Here is a 22,235-nt window from a genome sequence, read left to right as displayed (position 1 = left end):
TAGTTCAGCAACACAATTTTTTTTATTTTACTTTAATTTATTTATTTATTTATTTATTTTTTACTTTCTCTTCATAGCACACTGATAAATAGTTCTTTCTCAATATAGATTAACCTGGAACAGGATGTTTTGTGTACTTCTCAAGAACTGTCTGCAATGTGGATTCTTCAGCTTCTCAGATGGGATGTTGCAAGACACCATCATTTCACCTGTCTTTAAATGTTTGTACAATTGAAGATGAATCTGTCTGCTCAACTAACAGCATTTGTCTGCTGCCATTTTCAGCATTTCTCTTCACACAGCTGCTGTATTTGCTGGTATTACAGTGCTGTTGCACATTAAAGTGCTGTTCTGCACTAACTTTGACTTCACTTAATTAACAAAATAACATTTCCCCACCAGTGCTGAAGAACTTATCATCAAACTCACGAACGAAACCTTGCAACTCCATGCTGATGGACCGCTTTTGTTGAACCACTTGAGTTTATATTCTGACTGAATAGTGTGACTACGTGTGCGATGTTTATCATGTCGGGAGGTGCATTTGTTAATTTTGAGAATGTTTTGTTAGCCCCACCCAACAGTGTCTTACATCAGCAAACTGACTAGTGTGTAATGCTACTTGTCTACTGTTGTTGTGATCTTCGGTACAGATACTGGTTTGACGCAGCCCTCCATGCTACTCTATCCTGCGCAAGCTTCTTCATCTCCAAGTAACTACTGCAACTTACATCCTTCTGAATCTGCTTAGTGTATTCATCTCTTGGTCTCCCTCTACGATTTTTACCCTCCACACTGCCCTCCAATATTAAATTGGTGATCCGTTGATGCCTCAGAACATGTCCTACCAACCGATCCCTTCTTCTTGTCAAGTTGTGCCACAAATACCTCTTCTCCTCAATTCTACTCAGTACCTCCTCATTAGTTACATGATTTACCCATCTGATCTTCAGCATTCTTCTGTAGCACCACATTTCAAAAGCTTCTATTCTCTTCTTGTCTAAACTAATTATCGTACTTGTTTCACTTCCATACGTGGCTACACTCCATACGAATAGTTTCAGAAAAGACTGTCTGACCCTTAAACTTATACTTAATGTTAACAAAGTTCTCTGCTTCAGAAAAACTTTCCTTACCATTGCCAGTCTACATTTTATAGCCCCGACCATCATCAGTTATTTTTATCCCCAAATAGTTAAACTCCTTTACTACTTTAAGTGTCTCATTTCCTAATCTAATTCCCTCAGCATCACCTGATTTAATTCGACTACATTCCATTATCCTCTTGTTTTGCTTTTGTCGATGTTCATCTTACATCCCCCTTTCAAGACACTGTTTATTCAATTCAACTTCTCTTCCAGGTTCTTTGCTGTCTCTGACAGAACTGGTATGTCATCGGTAAACCTCAAAGTTTTTATTTCTTCTCTGTGGATTTTAATTCCTTCTCCAAATTTTTCTTTTGTTTCCTTTACTTCTTGCTCAGTATACAGACTGAATAACATTGAGGATAGGCTACAACCCTGTCTCACTCCCTTTCCAACCACTGCTTCTCTTTCATGTTCCTTGACTCGTATAACTGCCGTCTTGTTTCTGTAAAAATTGTAAATAGCCATTTGGCCCCTGCCACCTTCAGAATTTGAAAGAGACTATTCCAGTCAACATTGTCAGAAGCCTTCTCTAAGTCTACAGATGCTAGAAACATAAGTTTACCTTTCCTTACCATATTTACTCGAATTTAAGCCGCACTCGAATCTAAGCCGCACCTGAAATCTGAGATTCGAAATTCAAGGGGAGAGAAAAGTTTTAGGCCACACTTCCAAATCGAAACAAAGTTGGTCCATTGTAATATGAGACACAATTTAGGTTAAATGAATGACGATACGGCTGTAGTAGTTTGGTTCAAGTCGTAAGCTTAGCAGTTAAGCTTTACCAGGTAGCCGTTGTTATGCGTCAACGCTCAGTCCGTATTTATACGGGTACCCTTACTTTTTCACGTGCTTCGTCTGGTTTGAATTGATTGCTTATTTTTCTTTGATCTGACAAGTGCAGTTCTCTTTGTTATAGGTGTTTCCGTCACTCAGAGCTGAAAATGTATTACTGTACTGTGTCATGCATTGTTTGTCGCATTCTGAAAACGAGGGTTTACGGCCTGTCGCCGCTCGCGGCATGGCTTGCTTTTGTGCACGCTACCGCCGCTTACAATTAAAAAAAAACAAAGAGAGGAATCATCTCATTAGCGAAACAATGGCAAGAGACTGCTATTCGTTGCTACTTACACTGCTGCTTTCTTTGATAATGATCAACAAGAACCAAATAATAGACTGCGTATGATAGATGTTCTGAACGAGAATTTAGTGAAAATTTTTTCCGTTTGAAAATCTTTGCAGACTCCTTTTTAGTACATTACATTATGCACAGAAATTCGAGTCATCTTAGATTTAAAAATCTAATCAATTGCCGTGCTTCATTTCTGACTGTATCACTATTAGGCATAAGAATAATATGAATATAAACATGACATGGTATGTATATTCTTCCGCGTCTGCTGTTGTCTCACTCTAGTTTCGTAGTTTATTAGGCGGACAGGATTTAAATGAGATAGCAGCAAACATGAAAGAATACATGGCAAAATGTTTATATTCGTATTATTCTTATGGTGAAGAGAATACTGCATGTGATGCACAATTCATAAAACTTCCTATTAGCAACCATTTCTTCTCACAGTTAGGAAAATATTCATAAAGCAGAGCTGGCCATATTGACAAACATCCCGAACAGTCTTGCCAGTCGGATTTTCGTAGTACATTGAAATGCTGCTACGTTCGAAGAGGAACAATACGGAATTTGTATTTACTTCGTTGGATAATGTATGAAAATGCAGTGGTCGAAACTCGGGGTGGAGAAAAAAAAAGCTCATCTTCCACCTTTTTTTTTAATTTATTTACTGACGCAGAGGTTTTGGTGCTAGTATTTGTCTTTGTGCCTGTGAAGCATGCCTGCGTAGCGCTACATATATTCGACGACAGAAGTTAGTTGTGGCGGCACCTACCAACATTTTTCAGAACTTCCGCTTACTTTGCACTCGATTCTAAGCCGCAGGCGGTTTTTTGGATTACAAAAACCGGAAAAAAAGTGCGGCTTAGATTCGAGTAAATACGGTAATCTATGTTAAGATAAGTCGTAAGTCATAGGTCAGTATGCCTCACATGTTCCAACATTTCTACAGAATCCAAACTGATTCTCCCCAAGGTCGGCTTCTACCAGTCTACTAAAGTCGTGATAAATAAAGCTTTGTAGTAATTGTTGTGTTTATTTGTGGCATTATAATCTGAAACATTGTCATATGAGCAACATTTTCATGTTTTTATTCGTGTGTCCATATAAGATACAACAAATATATAAATTTTTGCAAACGTTGGCGGAAATATAACCTGTTACTGAAAAAAAAACATGTAAATATGACTTTGGATGCATAATAGAAGTACATTTATCTATACTATAACACCTGAATTTATGCAAAAATTGTTGTTAAATTCACCATGAAGTTCAGGAAAAAATATGACTTGTCATAAAAATGTGGGCCCTTGTTATGATTACTTGAAGTGAAAAGTGAAGTGTCAAAAGTATTCAGTAATGTACCACAAGGAAACAGAGAATTAAACCTTTTAAACATAATTTCCGTCATGTAAATTTCATACACCACGAAAACATTATAAATCTGACATCTGTTGTAAATTTTTCCAGCTTGATGAATCGCCGGAGGACTTTGAAGTTGGCAGTCACCCATTGCTAATAAATCTGGTGAGTGACTGAGTTTTATAATATTTCAGTACTTACAACTAGAATACAAGTTGCAATAAGCTCAGTAAGAAGGCCTGACTGCAACTCATTTTCTCAATGAAATTGTGGTTCTGTTGTTTGTCTTCTTCTTCTTAGTTCTTCAATCGTCAGGTTGGTTGTCGGCAGTGCACAAAGTTTTCTTTCTTGGGCCTTCATCTTGAGAGTGGTATGTGGTGCAGTCGGTACTGTCTATGATCTAGGCAAAGTATTCCAGTCTCGGTCTGCCGCTTGTGTTCTTATCTCATTCTGTACAGCGAAACACTCCAAACAAATGCCTTTATGAGGTCTTTCCTGAAATGTCTGTCTATGCAGCTGGGTGTGAAAAGGTTCCGCAGTTTATAAATATTTTAGCATACAGTCACTAATATTAGGAACAAGTCCAGAGCAATGTGTTTCGAGAGTCGAGCTCTCATCATCAGGCTGTCTAAGTTAACCCTACATAAAATGCACTTCAGAAGCACTGGAGTTCAAAATATAAGATTATTCAGACATGGAGACTATCATCTTACTTTAAAACTGGAAGCACCAGATTCCCTGCATCCTTATCTGCATATTCTTCAAAACGTTGTTTATGTAAGGCAGTAAACATCAGTCACACCAGCTGCCTCTCAGTGCACATCAGAGCTGCACACCTGTTTATAAATAAGTGGTGCCTTAAAAGCAGCACTTCGAAGGATGTGTGTTAACGTGGATAAGGAAGCAGGGAATATGATGCTACCACTTTTCAAGTAAGACAAGGACTTCGTAGCTTAGTAATTTTATTTGTTTTTCTATTTTTACTTTGAATGTTTTTGAAGTGCATTTTATGTAGGATTAATTTTGAAGCCGGATGATGGCAGCTTGACCCCAAAAACATGTTGCTGTGGATTATGTTCCTAAAATTAGAGGTTGTATGCTAAAATATGTATAAAGATTGCCTTAAAAATAGCTACCTTTGGTGTTTAAAATGGACAATATTAGAAAGTTTGTTCTCTTGTTAAAATCAGTCTTTGTGTGATAGATTTGGCTTGCAATATTCTTCTTTGATCTTCCATTTGATGTAATTTTACTCCATCAGTAGGTGAAGGATTCGGTGGTTTACAGTTGCTCACTGAGCTTTGAGCAGTGATATTTTGCTTACTCACCACAAAGATCTTTTTTTTTTTAGCTTCATCAATTTACATGTTATAAGAAAAACTGAGTGTGGTTCCATCTGGGCCAGCATCACTTCTAATTGAAGGGACTGGTGGAAGAAAGTGCTAACTCACAATAGCATAATTTGGGTTGTTACATGTTGTTCGATTAACCCTTTTGTTACAGCAGTCTGCTTCGCTGAGCTGGTGCCACTGATCGGTGCAGCGTGCCGCGAATTGTGCACGTTGCACGTCAGTAAGATGATGTGCAGGTTACTGTATTTAAGTGTTACATAACAATATATTTGGAGATTTTATAAGTATTATAAGAAAAGCCATTTAGGATCATTTGAAAGATTCTTAATAATGTAATTCAGTATGATAAATTTGAAAACAAGGTTCAACGCACAAACCCACATTACAATTTTTACACTTGTACTTAGATTCTCATTTTCTGTCATTTGCACTTCAAACAACACACCTTCTATTTCAGTTTTTTCCTACTGGTTTGTAAACCGATGAAAAGTGTCTTTCTGTTAAGCTCAGTGGATGATTATTGCCTGTTCAGTGTTGATATTTTATGCTTCGATGATACTCTTCCAGTATCTCCCTAATTAACTGCAATTGAAGTTTTGCCATGGATACCAGTTCTTTCCTTTTGTGTTTATAAAGACAATAGGCATTTCACACACAAATGTCCAGCAAGTGAAAGAAATGTTTGCGATGCCATTGCAGAGATTTGAGTGTTGATTCCACAGTGCTTATAACCGTGTCAGCTTTATCAACTGCACCCATTGAATTATTATAATCCAATATGCATACAGGTTTTTGGATAACTTTTACTGTATCAAATTCATCTGAGTGCATGGTAGAAAGCTTATAGATTTCTTTTTTATCCATCCACTTTTTGAATATTAAATTTTTGCACGATTGGCAGGTTGCCTGTCCTCATTTTAATCGTTCACCAGTTTTAGGCATTCCTTTCCTTCTCTTTCTTATGGTCCCACACACATTTGTGCAATTATTGTGTAGCTTTCTAAATAAAGCTGCACTGAAATACCAATTATCTATGTGAACGGTATGGCCCTTTCCTAAATAGGGCTTTACAAGTGCTTCAACTATCGCTCCTGACTTTCCAGTATCCTTATTTTTGGTATCCACCAGGGCAGATGATCCCATGTAAACAATTAAATCTTGTACAAATCCTGTCTCACAGTCACAGAGAAAAAAAGATTTTATTCAAAATCTGTTTCTTTTTGACGGGATGTATTGTTTGAAAGACAGCCACCCTTTATAAAAAAAAAGTAAACTTTCGTCTATGCACAGCTTTTGGAATGGCTGAAATGACTGACAAAATTTTTTTTTGTAATAAATCAGTGATGATGTTCTGTATTTTGTATAACAATCATTTGCAGAACCGACATCATGGTTGAAATGCAGGATTCATAGTAATTTGGAATAGTGGTCTCTAGCCATTACTTCTCCAAAAATATTGCTTCGCAGAAGTTTGTCTTTACTCCAGTACTCTACTAAATATAATTTCTTGTTCCACGTCATTCAAAATGATATGGCAAAAAAACATAGTTTGGCTACTCCAGTTCCTTCTGAATTGTTTGTTACTATTATCTTGCTGAGGCCAACAGTAATTTGTTTCATTTGCAATTAACTCTACGAGATCTTCAGAGGTAATCACATTTCTGTTTTTCCCTTGGTCTTAAAAATGAAAGCTCTCTTCAGCTTCTATCTGTTCCTTCCACAGAAAGAACTCCGAAAATAAAATTACACTGCATAAGTAGCGCAAACATAAGTGCAGCATTTATGTGTTATTCTGAGAAAATAATTTAGTTCAAATACATAAGATAACGTAGTAGGTGAATATGGACTGGGGCTAAGAAATGAAAGAGGAAGCTGCCTGATAGAATTTTGCACAGAGCACAACTTAATCATAGCTAACACTTGGTTCAAGAATCATAAAAGAAGGTTGTATACATGGAAGAAGCCTGGAGATACTGACAAGTTTCAGATAGATTATATAATGGTAAGACAGAGATTTAGGAACCAGGTTTTAAATTGTAAGACATTTCCAGGGGCAGATGTGGACTCTGACCACAATCTGTTGGTTATGAACTGTAGATTAAAACTGAAACTGCAAAAAAGTGGGAATTTAAGGAGATGGGACCTGGATAAACTGACTAAACCAGAGGTTGTACAGAGTTTCAGGAAGAGCATAAGGGAATAATTGACAGTAATGGAGAAAAGAACTACATTAGAAAAAGAATGGGTAGCTTTGAGAGATGAAGTAGTGAGGGCAGGAGAGGATCTAGTAGGTAAACAGGTGAGGGCTAGTAGAAATCGTTGGGTAACAGAAGAAATATTGAATTTAGTTGATGAAAGGAGAAAATACAAAAATGCAGTAAATGAAGCAGGCAAAAAGGAATACAAACGTCTCAAAAATGAGATCGACAGGAAGTGCGAAATGGCTAAGCAGGGATGGCTAGAGGACAAATGTAAGGATGTAGAGGCTTATCTCACTAGGGGTAAGATAGATAGACTGCCTACAGGAAAATTAAAGAGACCTCTGGAGAAAAGAGAACCACTTGTATGAATATCAAGAGCTCAGATGGAAACCCAGTTCTAAGCAAAGAAAGGAAAGCAGAAAGGTGGAAGGAGTATATAGAGGGTCTATACAAGGGCGATGTACTTGAGGACAATATTATGGAAAGGGAAGAGGATGTAGATGAACATGAAATGGGAGATACGATACTGCGTGAAGAGTTTGACAGAGCACTGAAAGACCTGAGTTGAAACAAGACCCCGGGAGTAGAAAACATTCCATTAGAACTACTGACGGCCTTGGGAGAGCCAGTCCTGACAAAACTCTACCATCTGGTGAGCAAGATGTATGAGACAGGCGAAATACCCTCAGACTTCAAGAAGAAGATAATAATTCTAATCCCAAAGAAAGCAGGTGTTGACAGATGTGAAAATTACTGAACTATCAGTTTAATAAGCCACAGCTGCAAAATACTAACGCGAACTATTTACAGACGAATGGAAAAACTGGTAGAAGCGGACCTCGGGGAAGATCAGTTAGGATTCCGTAGAAATGTTGGAACACATGAGGCAATACTGACCTTATGACATATCTTAGAAGAAAGATTAAGGAAAGGCAAAGCTACGTTTCTAGCATTTGTAGACTTAGGGAAAGCTTTTGACAATGGTGACTGGAATACTCTCTTTCAAATTCTAAAGGTGGAAGGGGTAAAATACAGGGAGCGACAGGCTATTTACAATTTGAACAGAAACCAGATGGCAGTTACAAGAGTCGAGGGACATGAAAGGGAAGCAGTGGTTCTGAAGGGAGTGAGACAGGGTTGTAGCCTCTCCCCGATGTTATTCAATCTGTATACTGAGCAAGCAGTAAAGGAAACAAAAGAAAAATTTGGTTTAGGTATTAAAATCCAGGGAGAAGAAATAAAAACTTTGAGGTTCGCCGATGACATTGTAATTCTCTCAGAGACAGCAAAGGACTTTGAAGAGCAGTTGAACGGAATGGACAGTGTCTTGAAAGGAGGATATAAGATGAACATCAACAAAAGTAAAACGAGGATAATGGAATGTAGTCGAATTAAGTCGGGTGATGCTGAGGGAATTAGATTAGGAAATGAGTCACTTAAAGTAGTAAAGGAGTTTTGCTATTTGGGGAGCAATATAACTGATGATGGTCGAAGTAGAGAGGATATAAAATGTTGACTGGCAATGGCAAGGAAAGCGTTTCTGACGAAGAGAAATTTGTTAACATCGAGTATAGATTTAAGTGTGAGGAAGTCATTTCTGAGAGTATTTAAATGGAGTGAAACATGGACAATAAATAGTTTGGACAAGAAGAGAATAGAAGCTTTCGAAATGTGGTGCTACAGAAGAATGTTGAAGATTAGATGGGTAGATCACGTAACTAATGAGGAGGTATTGAATAGGATTGGGGAGAAGAGACGTTTGTGGCACAACTTGACTAGAAGAAGGAATCGGTTGGTAGGACACGTTCTGAGGCATCAAGGGATCACCAGTTTAGTATTAGAGGGCAGCGTGGAGGGTAAAAACCGTAGAGGGAGGTCAAGAGATGAATGCACTAAACTGATTCAGAAGGATATAGTTTGCAGTAGGTACCGGCAGATGAAGAAGCTTGCACAGGATAGAGTAGCATGGAGAGCTGCATCAAACCAGTCTGAGGACTGAAGACCACAACAACACACACAAGATAAAACTGAGCAAGTATTACCCGCTCTCTAATAATTATTATAAGCAAGGTGCCGTAGAAATTGTGGTAATGGAGACAGTCTGCCCCATTCATGTGTTGTATAATCTAAAAATGGTTGTGGTATGTAAATACAATCCATGTCAGAATGCTTTATGCCATACTTCCAACCTAACCTAACCTAAGCCTAGGGCTATACCACAGATCAGCCTGTCACCACAACGAAATTTAGAAACATGTAGCATAATGGGGCAAATCCAGATTAACAATTTAATAAGTCTATCTGACACTGTAGAGTTGTTTAAAGTTATATCCTGAAAATATAATGCCAGTCACGGATTACCCTAAATACTTTCTTATCTGTATTTAGATTAATAATACTCAACATAAACACTAATGATTACTGTTGTTGTTGTTGTTGTTGTTGTTGTTGTTGTGGTCTTCAGTCCTGAGACTAGTTTGATGCAGCTCTCCATGCTAATCTATCCTGTGCAAGCTCCTTCATCTCCCAGTACCTACTGCAACCTACATCCTTCTGAATCTGCTTAGTGTATTCATCTCTTGGTCTCCCTCTACGGTTTTTACCCTCCACGCTGCCCTCTAATACTAAATTGGTGATCCCTTGATGCCTCAGGACATGTCCTACCAACCGATCCCTTCTTCTAGTCAAGTTGTGCCACAAACTTCTCTTCTCCCCAATCCTATTCAATACCTCCTCATTAGTTACGTGATCTACCCATCTAATCTTCAACATTCTTCTGTAGCACCACATTTCGAAAGCTTCTATTCTCTTCTTGTCCAAACTATTTATTGTCCATGTTTCACTCCATTTAAATACTCTCAGAAATGACTTCCTCACACTTAAATCTATACTCGATGTTAACAAATTTCTCTTCGTCAGAAACGCTTTCCTTGCCATTGCCAGTCAACATTTTATATCCTCTCTACTTCGACCATCATCAGTTATATTGCTCCCCAAATAGCAAAACTCCTTTACTACTTTAAGTGACTCATTTCCTAATCTAATTCCCTCAGCATCACCCGACTTAATTCGACTACATTCCATTATCCTCGTTTTACTTTTGTTGATGTTCATCTTATATCCTCCTTTCAAGACACTGTCCATTCCGTTCAACTGCTCTTCCAAGTCCTTTGCTGTCTCTGAGAGAATTACAATGTCATCGGCGAACCTCAAAGTTTTTATTTCTTCTCCCTGGATTTTAATACCTAAACCAAATTTTTCTTTTGTTTCCTTTACTGCTTGCTCAGTATACAGATTGAATAACATCGGGGAGAGGCTACAACCCTGTCTCACTCCCTTCAGAACCACTGCTTCCCTTTCATGTCCCTCGACTCTTGTAACTGCCATCTGGTTTCTGTTCAAATTGTAAATAGCCTGTCGCTCCCTGTATTTTACCCCTTCCACCTTTAGAATTTGAAAGAGAGTATTCCAGTCAACATTGTCAAAAGCTTTCTCTAAGTCTACAAATGCTAGAAACGTAGGTTTGCCCTTCGTTAATCTTTCTTATAAGATAAGTCCTAAGGTCAGTATTGCCTCATGTGTTCCAACATTTCTACGGAATCAAAACTGATCTTCCCCGAGGTCAACTTCTACCAGTTTTTCCATTCGTCTGTAAATAATTCGCGTTAGTATTTTGCAGCTGTGGCTTATTAAACTGATAGTTCGGAAATTTTCACATCTGTCAACATCTGCTTTCTTTGGGATTAGAATTATTATCTTCTTCTTGAAGTCTGAGGGTATTTCGCCTGTCTCATACATCTTGCTCACCAGATGGTAGAGTTTTGTCAGGACTGGCTCTCCCAAGGCCGTCAGTAGTTCTAATGGAATGTTTTCTACTCCCGGGGTCTTGTTTCAACTCAGGTCTTTCAGTGCTCTGTCAAACTCTTCACGCAGTATCGTATCTCCCATTTCATCTTCATCTACATCCTCTTCCCTTTCCATAATATTGTCCTCAAGTACATCGCCCTTGTATAGACCCTCTATATACTCCTTCCACCTTTCTGCTTCCCTTTCTTTGCTGAGAACTGGGTTTCCATCTGAGCTCTTGATATTCATACAAGTGGTTCTCTTTTCTCCAGAGGTCTCTTTAATTTTCCCGTAGGCATTATCTATCTTACCCCTAGTGAGATAAGCCTCTACATCCTTACATTTGTCCTCTAGCCATCCCTGCTTAGCCATTTTGCACTTCCTGTCGATCTCATTTTTGAGACGTTTGTATTCCTTTTTGCCTGCTTCATTTACTGCATTTTTGTATTTTCTCCTTTCATCAATTAAATTCAATATTTCTTCTGTTACCCAACGGTTTCTACTAACCCTCATCTGTTTACCTACTTGATCCGCTGCTGCCTTCACTACTTCATCTCTCAAAGCTACCCATTCGTCTTCTACTGTATTTCTTTCCCCCATTCCTGTCACTTGTTCCCTTATGCTGTCCCTGAAACTCTGTACAACCTCTGGTTTAGTCAGTTTATCCAAGTCCCATCTCCTTAACTTCCCACCTTTTTGCAATTTCTTCAGTTTTAATCTACAGTTCATAACCAATAGATTGTGGTCAGAGTCCACATCTGCCCCTGGAAATGTCTTACAATTTAAAACCTGGTTCCCAAATCTCTGTCTTACCATTATATAATCTATCTGATACCTTTTAGTATCTCCAGGATTCTTCCATGTATGCAACCTTCTTTTATGATTCTTGAACTTAGTGTTAGCTATGATTAATTTATGCTCTGCACAAAATTCTACCAGACGGCTTCCTCTTTCATTTCTTAGCCCCAATCCATATTCACCTACTATGTTTCCTTCTCTCCCTTTTCCTACTGTCGAATTCCAGTCACCCATGACTATTAAATTTTCGTCTCCCTTCACTACCTGGATAATTTCTTTTATCTCATCATACATTTCTTCAATTTCTTCGTCATCTGCAGAGCTAGTTGGCATATAACCTTGTACTACTGTAGTAGGCGTGGGCTTTGTGTCTATCTTGGCCACTATAATACGTTCACTATGCTGTTTGTAGTAGCTTACCCGCACGCCTATTTTTTTTATTCATTATCAAACCTACTCCTGCATTAACCCTGTTTGATTTTGTATTTATAACCCTGTATTCACCTGACCAGAAGTCTTGTTCCTCCTGCCACTGAACTTCACTAATTCCCACTATATCTAACTTTAACCTATCCATTTCCCTTTTTAAATTTTCTAACCTACCTGCCCGATTAAGGGATCTGACATTCCACGCTCCGATCCGTAGAATGTCAGTTTTCTTTCTCCTGATAACGATTACTGCACCATTTCATTAACTCATTGGAAAGACCTACACATACAAACAATGTACAACATTAGTTATCTGGCAAATACGTACATACAATACAGTACATTTTAGTTTCGTCACCTTCCACAGAATTAAATCTCATTTCTTTGAACTCCATTTTTTGTTGTGAACACTCTCCAAGTGGTATATCAGTTCTTGCCTCTGAGAGCATCAAAACGTATTGCACTCAGTACATGTCATCTAAATAACAAAGAAAACGGGTTTTTCCTTAATATCTTAATATCATACTGTGATGGAAAAGGAACGTGTAAACAGAATTAATGCACTTATTCATCCATCATGTTTAATACTGCCAATTATGAAGCAGAATCTTCAGGGATGTGGAACAACACAGCGAAGGTGCAGTGAGAAACTAGTGCCTGCATTACTTAAATATCTAAAATAAGTTATTTGTGCTTCATGAAACTACTGTAAAAATTCAGGGGAAAGGCCGCACCTCCAACTCTACGTAAACGATCTATCCAGAGGGCCTACACCACAAGTGACACTTTACTTTGCTTAAGTGTACTAGTTACCTGTTAATTGTCAAAGAGTTTTACGGCAGTTCTGGCATTCGCCTCCCATGACTTGCCTAGTAATTAACCCTCTCAACCCTTTCATTTATAGCCTTAGCTTGGACCCATTTGTGGGCTTTTTGTGATACGTGAACGTTTCTGCTCAGTCTGCAATGCAGAGAGGCTACTGCAGACGTTCACACTGGTGATATCTCCATAACATTTTTGCTAATATAGCACACTTGACTATAAACCAGCCATCTGGTTACGGCAGTTGTGTTACATTATTGCATTAAGGTTCACGCAGCATTTAAATGGTGACTGAGAGGTAACCAACATTTCTCCTGCCTTTCCAGAAGCAGAACTGTGTCTCTTCATGTGTTTGTTTATGTTTGTCACCAGCTTATCATAAATATGTAATATTTCTTTCCTAGGCTCTACTTGTATATTCTTGCGATGCTTCACCCCCATACGTCACACAAGCCTGCCACACCACCAGTCTGTGCAACATCAGCCATTGTGTAACGTACGGCGAGAAATTAAGAAAAGCACAACACATACACACACACACACCAAGATAGCTCCTGGGAAAATCATAATAACGAAGTGTTCAAAGATCTACATACCGGAAGCTACAACTAACTGGCTTTTACGGCCAACCAATGAGACATCGGTGTCAGTTGAAATAGCTATGTATAATGCCTTGTGGCTGTAGAAGGTGTAATGACAAGCGGCTCGCAAGCCCTGAGGAATCATGGGGTCAACAGAAGCGTCCGATTCCACCTTTCTGCATTGACGTAAGGGTGTTGTCGTGGGTGATGTCATTACGCCACCGTGTTTACGAGTTGGTTGTGTTTGTAGATGTTGTCTTGTTGTGTTTCATGGTGCCCTCCCGTGTGTTTGTTTGTTTGTTTGGTTTTTTAAAAAAAACTCTTATATTTAGCTTGACCTCTCCCTAAAACCCACAATTTCCCGCAGTTGTCTCATTAATTTGATGGAAGTTTTGGATGGAGATGTTATTGTCTTATTTATACATATTTTCATGTTTGTTGCCATGTGTATGTAGTAACATCACAGGTGCCATATTGGAGATGCTTAGAATAGCCATTTCTGCCATATTGATGATGTCATGGGTCAAAGCAGACGGCTGGAATCTGACACTTCTGTAATTCCGGGATCATGACGTCATCTCTCCCACTAGTCAATATCACTGGCAGTTTTCAAACCACGGATTTCTTTGAACCTAGCCATCCTTTGCAGAAGCAGCTCGCAGGCCCTCAGGAATCATGACGTTATGTCATGACATGAGGTCATCTCTCACGCTAGCCAGTAAATTACTTAAACCAGGAGTTAAACAAATCTACGTAGTCATCACACGCACTTCTTAGTCACTGCATATTTGTGTGCTATAGCTAAGAAAGTAACCTTTTGTTTTCTCGTCTAATCTGGGACACATGTCAGACCTTATTTGTTTTGCTAGATCAACTCCAGGTTTACAAGTTTCACATTTCAGAATTTTGGTAATTTGTAGTCCTACCTCCTGTGGAAAATGGGGTTGATAGCTGTCTTTTCAGACATGGTCTCATCAACTGCCATTTAAGGAAATTTAAGCAAAAATGTGATTATTCAATTTTCTGTCAGTGTAGAATATACCACTTATGTATTTACCAGAGAAATATAGAGAATGGCACAGAACAGTGAGAGTCCATCTTCTGGGGCACCTGCTGTGTGGAGTAAATTGTGCACTTCACATCCAGGTGCATCAATTTCTTCTTAGGTAGTATCACAGTACTCTACTATCTCAGGCTGTTTATTGTGATGCTCAGTGGAGCAGCATTATGCCTTGAAGATACTAAACTAACAGCCTTCTTAAGCTTTTGGATGTAATATATCCAAAAACAAACAACTTTTACATTTAGCTGTCAGGAACTCCTTTGGAATCTTTCTTCTTATTATTATTGTGTGTGGCCATTTTGTGTCCTCTTCCCAGTTTGACATGTACATCTGATAAGCTTAATGAGGATATTTATGGCTACAAACAAAAAATAAAAAATTAAAAAAATGTGGTGACTATGCAAATTTAGATAACACACAAGTTGAAATTAAATCTGCAGATATGATCCACCAATCCAAATACAGTTTGAAGATTATCCTCCAAAACTTTACAAGCTAAGGAAGTAAGCACAAAGATTTGGACATCATAGCATGTGTTAATAAACCAGATGTTTCAGGTATTACAGAGCACAGGTATACCAAAAAAGAACCTTATTATGCACCCATTAACAAAGCATTTCTGCTCATCATTTAACAGGGAGATCAAGCCTTAAGGTGATGATGCAAAAGTGGCAAAAATTAGGGCCCCAAAGATGTAAGTTCTTTAAGTGTTGAAGGTGACACTGAACTTTCTGCAATTAACTGTAGTTGTGAAAGGACACACAATTTTGGATATAGACAGACCTCCATCTGCAAGTACAGATATTGTTTTAGCTAATCTCCATCAGTTGCTTATAGAGAGAGATAGTAAACACTCAGGGAAAATTGCTGGGTAATTATGCTAATAATTGTTCAGTCTTGTTGTTGTTGTTGTGGTCTTCAGTCTTGAGACTGGTTTGATGTAGCTCTCCATGCTACTCTATCCTGTGCTAGCTTCATCACCTCCCAGTACCTACTGCAACCTACATCCTTTTGAATCTGTTTAGTGTATTCATCTCTTGGTCTCCCTCTACGATTTTTACCCTCCATGCTGCCCTCCAATACTAAATTGATGATCCCTTGATGCCTCAGAATATTCCCCACCAACTGATCTCTTCTCCTAGTCAAGTTGTGCCACAAATTTCTCTTCTCTCCGATTCTATTCGATACCTCCTCATTAGTTATGTGATCTACCCATCTAATCTTCAGCATTCTTCTGTAGCACCACATTTCGAAAGCTTCTATCTCTTCTTGTCCAAACTATTTACTGTCCACGTTTCACTTCCATACATGGCTACACTCCATACAAATACTTTCAGAAACGACTTCCTGACATTTAAATCTATACTGGATGTTAACAAATTTCTCTTCTTCAGAAACGCTTTCCTTGCCATTGCCAGTCTACATCTTATATCTTCTTTTTAGTCTTAGAAAATCTGATCTCTCAAAAATCAGTTTTCACTCTTAAGAATGATGAGTGGCACACACAGATCTGTGTGCACTGATATGTAATACAGGGTACCCTCGGCTTTGTACTTTGCTGCCTTCGTTTGTTGATTTTTTTTTATGTAAATGACAAAATACTGCTCCCCAAATTCAAAACTAGTTCTGTATACTGATACTACATCCATTGTGTGCAGGCATAAAGATCACTATGAAACTGCATTACAAATTATATAGTTCAGTATTTAAATGAAAGTACTCTCATTGTCAACACAAGATAACAGCAGTAATGGATTTTAATCCCACAATACATATTTTGAAATTCAGCTGTGCTGTGGAACTGATATTGCCATCAAAGCAATATATATCAAAATCATGGGAGTAACAACACTGGGATACATATGTTCACTGACTGGAAGTAAACTGTCTTAAAATGTATTTGCGATAAATATGTAGAGCAAATACCGAAACAATACCCACGTATTGTCTGCATATCATATGTCAATGTATTCTAGTATAAAGTATCGATTAGAAGTATGGGATGCCAAACACGAGCAAATCTTCATAAGCTTTTAAAGTTGGAGTAGAAGGCTGTAAGAATAATTTGTGGTGCAGAACTAAGAGACTCGTGCTGTCTTCAATTCCCTAAAGCTGGGGTATTAACTGTTATAAATTTGTACACTGATCAGCCAGAAAGTTATACCCACCCACCTAATACCCTGTACAATCAGCTCGGGCACGGATAACAGCAGTGACGCATCACGGCACGGAAGCAGTGCGGCATTGGCAGGTCTCTGAAGGGAGCTGGCAACCCATATGGACACACAGGTCACCTAATTCCTGTAAATTCTGGGGAGAAGCGCAATGGGCTCTGATGCCACTTCCAATCACTTCCCAGATGTGTTCTATCGAGTTCAGGTTTGGCTATTTAGGGAGCCAGCATACCAATTGGAACTCGCCACTGTGTTCCTTGAACCACACCATCACACTCCTTGTGTTGTAACATGGCACATTATCTTGTTGAAATATGGCTCTTCTAACAACCCTACCACAACAAAGGTCAAAATTTAATAATGATTGTGGTGTTGCTCACGCTGCTAAATACTGCATTTTCGGGCAACAACAAAGTTATTATGTGGCAGGTGTCATTGGAGCACAGTTAATAAAGTCATTTCATGTAATAATGAATAAACTAGGCACTTATCTTTTCGTATTTCCCACGCTGGTCTCATTGTAAAATCGTGGCTCAATTGTCGAAAATCTAGGTGGTGGTGATTCCAAGCTCGGATGCAAAGAGGCCTAGGTGTTATTCTGCTATATTCAAAAGTTTTATAGATGTGTTTCACAAACCATTCTTTGAAGATTAAACCTTTGAAAGTTAGCACAATGATGATGATGTAAAAAATAATCAGCACTCTGAATTTAAGTTAAACTTCCTTTTTATTGCTTTTGTTGCAATATCTCTAACACACAAAACATCACTTCGCAATACAAAACATACTTGAAAACATCTTCCTCACTGTTCACATTTTATAAGCTGACTACAATATACGTCTTTTCAACATGACGTCCAAGATTTGACTTTCTCAAGGTCCGACTCTCTAACTAACTGATAATCGCTTACGCGCCCAAAAATCAAGACTTACAAGTACGTCAAAGATCATAGTGACAAAAGAAAGAATACACATAAGAATAATATCGTTGCAACATAAACATATCAATGTATCAAGGTACCTCTACATTAATGAAATCGAATCTGAATGGTGTCTCAGAAATATGTTAACTACTTTACAGAAACACAGTAGAATAATGCTGGTATCGAGAGGTTCAGGTGAGCTGCCGTAATGGTTACATAATTCAAGTACCATTACACTCTGCACGATTGTCCTGAAGGAGTGTACATCTGCAACCAGTGTACGACACTCCTCGGCCATCGTGGTGCCTCGCACGAGCTCCACTGGACCTGTGGATGCCCATAGCATAATGGAGGTGCAGCCAACTTGTTGGATCCTGCGGTACAGGTATCAAGGAGCTGTTCCCCTGGAGGACAACAGATTCGCGCCCATTGCAGTCACACTTGCCAATGTCGTGGTGTCAAGATTGGCATATGCCCGGATTGTCAACTGCTGCATCCCATCATTAGAAGTGTTCTGTGCACTGTGTGTTCACACACAAACGCACACATGCACACACACACACACACACACACAGCCCAGCATTAAATTCCGATGTTCATTCCGCCACAGTCTGCCCGGCCTACACTGTCCGACATCTCTACTGAGGGGTGGTCATCCAACCCCATGATGCCTGTAGTTAGTTTCCCCACCTGTTGAAGACACTCACCACAGCACTGCTTAAGCACCCAACAAGTGGTGCCGTTTCTGAAATGTTTATGTTGAGCCTGCAGGCCATCACAATCTGCCCTTGGTGAAATTCAGAAAGGTCATGGGTCTTCCCCATTCTATACACGGACAGCATATTCACTGATACTACAATGCACCATGCGTGTGTCTGACCAGCAGTCATTCCTCACCAGGTGACGCTGCTATTGCCTGGATGGGTTTATATTGATAGTAGGTTCATGATCATAATATTCTTGCTGGTCAGTGTATACTTTTAAACCGATTATGTTGCCCCAAGCTCGTCTAAATGTAAACACTGACCTGAACAAGCATAATACCATAAACATACATCAGTTTCATCTTATAAGCCACCAAACTGCACTTTATCAGAGAAACCTACTATATGCAGGATTGATGCTTGTCAATTCAGTCAGATCACTCTCCACTGCAAAATTTAAAGCCAAACTAGAAAGAATATCTATTGCCAACCCACATTACCCACTGGATGAGTATCTCGGTTTTGCACTGAATAAAGGCATTTTCGTATAGGCCTCATTATGTACTTTTAGCATCATTTAATAGAAACGCTTTATTATCCAGTATTAGTTTTAAGTTTTTAAGTTATTTCTTAAATAACTAATGTAATAAATTATATTTCAGTTGAAATCAAACAGTGGAAACTTCAGGCTGGAATAACAATAATATGAGGAAAAGGTAGATAGCTGCTCACCATAAAGAAGACATGTTGAGTTGTCAACAGGCATAACAAAAGGACGTGAAGCATTACCTTTCTGCCAAAGCCTTATTCAGAAAATTAAACACACATACACAGTCATTCATTCACTGTGAGTGTGTGTGTGTGTGTGTGTGTGTGTGTGTGTGTGTGTGTGTGTGTGGGGAGGGGGGTGTTTTTGTCTTTCTTTTTTAAAACAAAGAAGGCTTTGGTTTAAAGTGTCCTTTTATTATGCCTGTCCTGTCTGTAACTCAATGTGTTGTATTTTTAGTGACTAGTAATCTGTATTTTCCTTATATTGTTGATACACATCTTAGCTGTTAAGGTGAAAGGCTCTCTTCCTTCAGATGAAGGCTCACCTACAAGTAAATTACCTTAGACCTGTGCCTTATTGTATCAAAGTTTGTTGTAAAAAATGTCCATATGTGTAGCCCTTTGTTATGAACTCATGGATTAAGCAAAATTATCCTTGTATTATAAGATGATGAATAAAGTTCTTGTCATTATAATTACTATTATTATTATTATTATTTCTTTCTCAGACGTTATGTCTAGTTAAAAATGGAAAGTGACACGGATCTTGATCAAGCGTGACTTCCTTTTAACTGTACAGTATATGTTACATTGCATTTAGGAACTTCCGGGTAATTGAACAGGTATCAATAATTACAGATTTCTGTAGTTGTATATATAAGTTTGGATGTAGCTGTATTGCGTTGATGTACTGGTGGATATTGTGTGGTATGACTCCTGTAGTTGATAGTATAATCGGTATAATGTCAACTTTATCCTGATTCCACATGTCCTTGACTTCCTCAGCCAGTTGGATGTATTTTTCAATTTTTTCTCCTGTTTTCTTCTGTATATTTGTTGTATTGGGTATGGATATTTCGATTAGTTGTGTTAATTTCTTCTTTTTGTTTGTGAGTATGATGTGAGGTTTGTTATGTGGTGTTGTTTTATTTGTTATAATGGTTCTGTTCCAGTATAATTTGTATTCATCATTCTCCAGTACATTTTGCGGTGCATACTTGTATGTGGGAACGTGTTGTTTTATTAGTTTATGTTGTATGGCAAGTTGTTTATGTATTATTTTTGATACATTGTCATGTCTTCTGGGGTATTCTGTATTTGCTAGTATTGTACATCCGCTTGTGATGTGACCTACTGTTTCTATTTGTTGTTTGCAAAGACTGCATTTATCTGTTGTGGTATTGGGATCTTTAATAATATGCTTGCTGTAATATCTGGTGTTTATTGTTTGATCCTGTATTGCAATCATGAATCCTTCCGTCTCACTGTATATATTGCCTTTTCTTAGTCATGTGTTGGATGCGTCTTGATCTATGTGTGGCTGTGTTAGATGATATGGGTGCTTGCCATGTAGTGTTTTCTTTTTCCAATTTACTTTCTTCGTATCTATTGATGTTATGTGATCTAAAGGGTTGTAGAGGTGGTTATAAAATTGTAGTGGTGTAGCCGATGTATTTATATGAGAGATTGCTTTGTGTATTTTGCTAGTTTCTGCTCGTTGTATAAAGAATTTTCTTAAATTGTCTACCTGTCCATAATGTAGGTTTTTTATGTCGATAAATCCCCTTCCTCCTTCCTTTCTGCTTAATGTGAATCTTTCTGTTGCTGAATGTATGTGATGTATTCTATATTTGTGGCATTGTAATCGTGTAAGTGTATTGAGTGCTTCTAGGTCTGTGTTACTCCATTTCACTACTCCAAATGAGTAGGTCAATATTGGTATAGCATAAGTATTTATAGCTTTTGTCTTGTTTCTTGCTGTCAATTCTATTTTCAGTATTTTTGTTAGTCTTTGTCTGTATTTTTCTTTTAGTTCTTCTTTAATATTTGTATTATCTATTCTTATTTTTTGTCTGTATCCTAGATATTTATAGGCATCTGTTTTTTCCATCGCTTCTATGCAGTTGCTGTGGTTATCCTATATGTAATCTTCTTGTTTAGTGTGTTTTCCCTTGACTATGCTATTTTTCTTACATTTGTCTGTTCCAAAAGCCATATTTATATCATTGCTGAATACTTCTGTTATCTTTAGTAATTGGTTGAGTTGTTGATTGGTTGCTGCCAGTAGTTTTAGATCATCCATGTATAGCAAATGTCTGATTTTGTGTTGGTATGTTCCAGTAATATTTTATCCATAATTCGTATTATTTAGCATGTTGGATAGTAGGTTCAGAGCAAGGCAGAACCAGAAAGGACTTAATGAGTCTTCTTGGTATATTCCACGCTTAATCTGTATTGGCTGTGATGTGATATTATTTGAATTTGTTTGGATATTAAGTGTGGTTTTCCAATTTTTCATTACTATGTTTAGGAACTGTATCAATTTATGATCTATTTTGTATATTTCCAATACTTGTAGTAACCATGAGTGGGGTACACTATCAAAAGCTTTTCGGTAATCAATGTATGCGTAGTGTAGCGACCTTTGTTTAGTTTTAGCTTGATATGTCACCTCTGCATCTATTATCAGTTGCTCTTTACATCCTCGTGCTCCTTTGCAACAGCCCTTTTGTTCTTCATTTATAATTTTGTTCTGTGTTGTATGTGTCATTAATTCTGTGTAATGACTGAAGTTAATATTTTGTATATTGTTGGTAGGCATGGTATGGGGCGATATTTAGCTGGGTTTGCTGTGTCTGCTTGATCTTTAGGTTTCAGATAAGTTATTCCATGCGTAAGTGTATCAGGGAATGTGTATGGGTCTGCAATGTAACTGTTAAATAATTTAGTTAGATGTGAATGTGTTGAGGTGAACTTCTTTAGCCAGAAATTTGCTATTTTATCTTTTCCAGGGGCTTTCCAATTGAGTAGAATTAATTGCTTGGGTGACTTCATGTTGCAAAATTATCACTTCAGGCATTTGTGGTATCATCTTGTATGTGTCTGTTTCTGCTTGTATCCACCGTGCATGCCTGTTATGCTGTACCGGGTTTGACCA

General features: G+C 38.1%; 1 long non-coding RNA gene across 17 annotated transcripts in view; it reads left to right on the top strand.

The window, feature by feature from the left end:
- The window catches only part of LOC126212898 (uncharacterized), a 1,289,673-nt gene that overhangs the window by 1,224,366 nt on the left and 43,072 nt on the right, over nt 1–22,235 (top strand). For 9 of the 17 annotated variants that reach the window (XR_007540978.1, XR_007540972.1, XR_007540971.1 and 6 more), the window contains one exon: nt 3,745–3,801. The exons of the other annotated variants lie outside the window; for them this stretch is intronic. This is a non-coding gene — a long non-coding RNA (uncharacterized LOC126212898). The remainder of the gene's footprint in view (nt 1–3,744; nt 3,802–22,235) is intronic. 17 annotated transcript variants of the gene reach the window in all.

The sequence above is a fragment of the Schistocerca nitens genome, chromosome 11 (assembly GCF_023898315.1).
Source record: "Schistocerca nitens isolate TAMUIC-IGC-003100 chromosome 11, iqSchNite1.1, whole genome shotgun sequence".
Taxonomy (NCBI): Eukaryota; Metazoa; Arthropoda; class Insecta; order Orthoptera; family Acrididae; genus Schistocerca; species Schistocerca nitens.
Note: the sequence above shows the minus strand (reverse complement) of the source record. Positions and strands in the feature narration are given on the sequence as shown.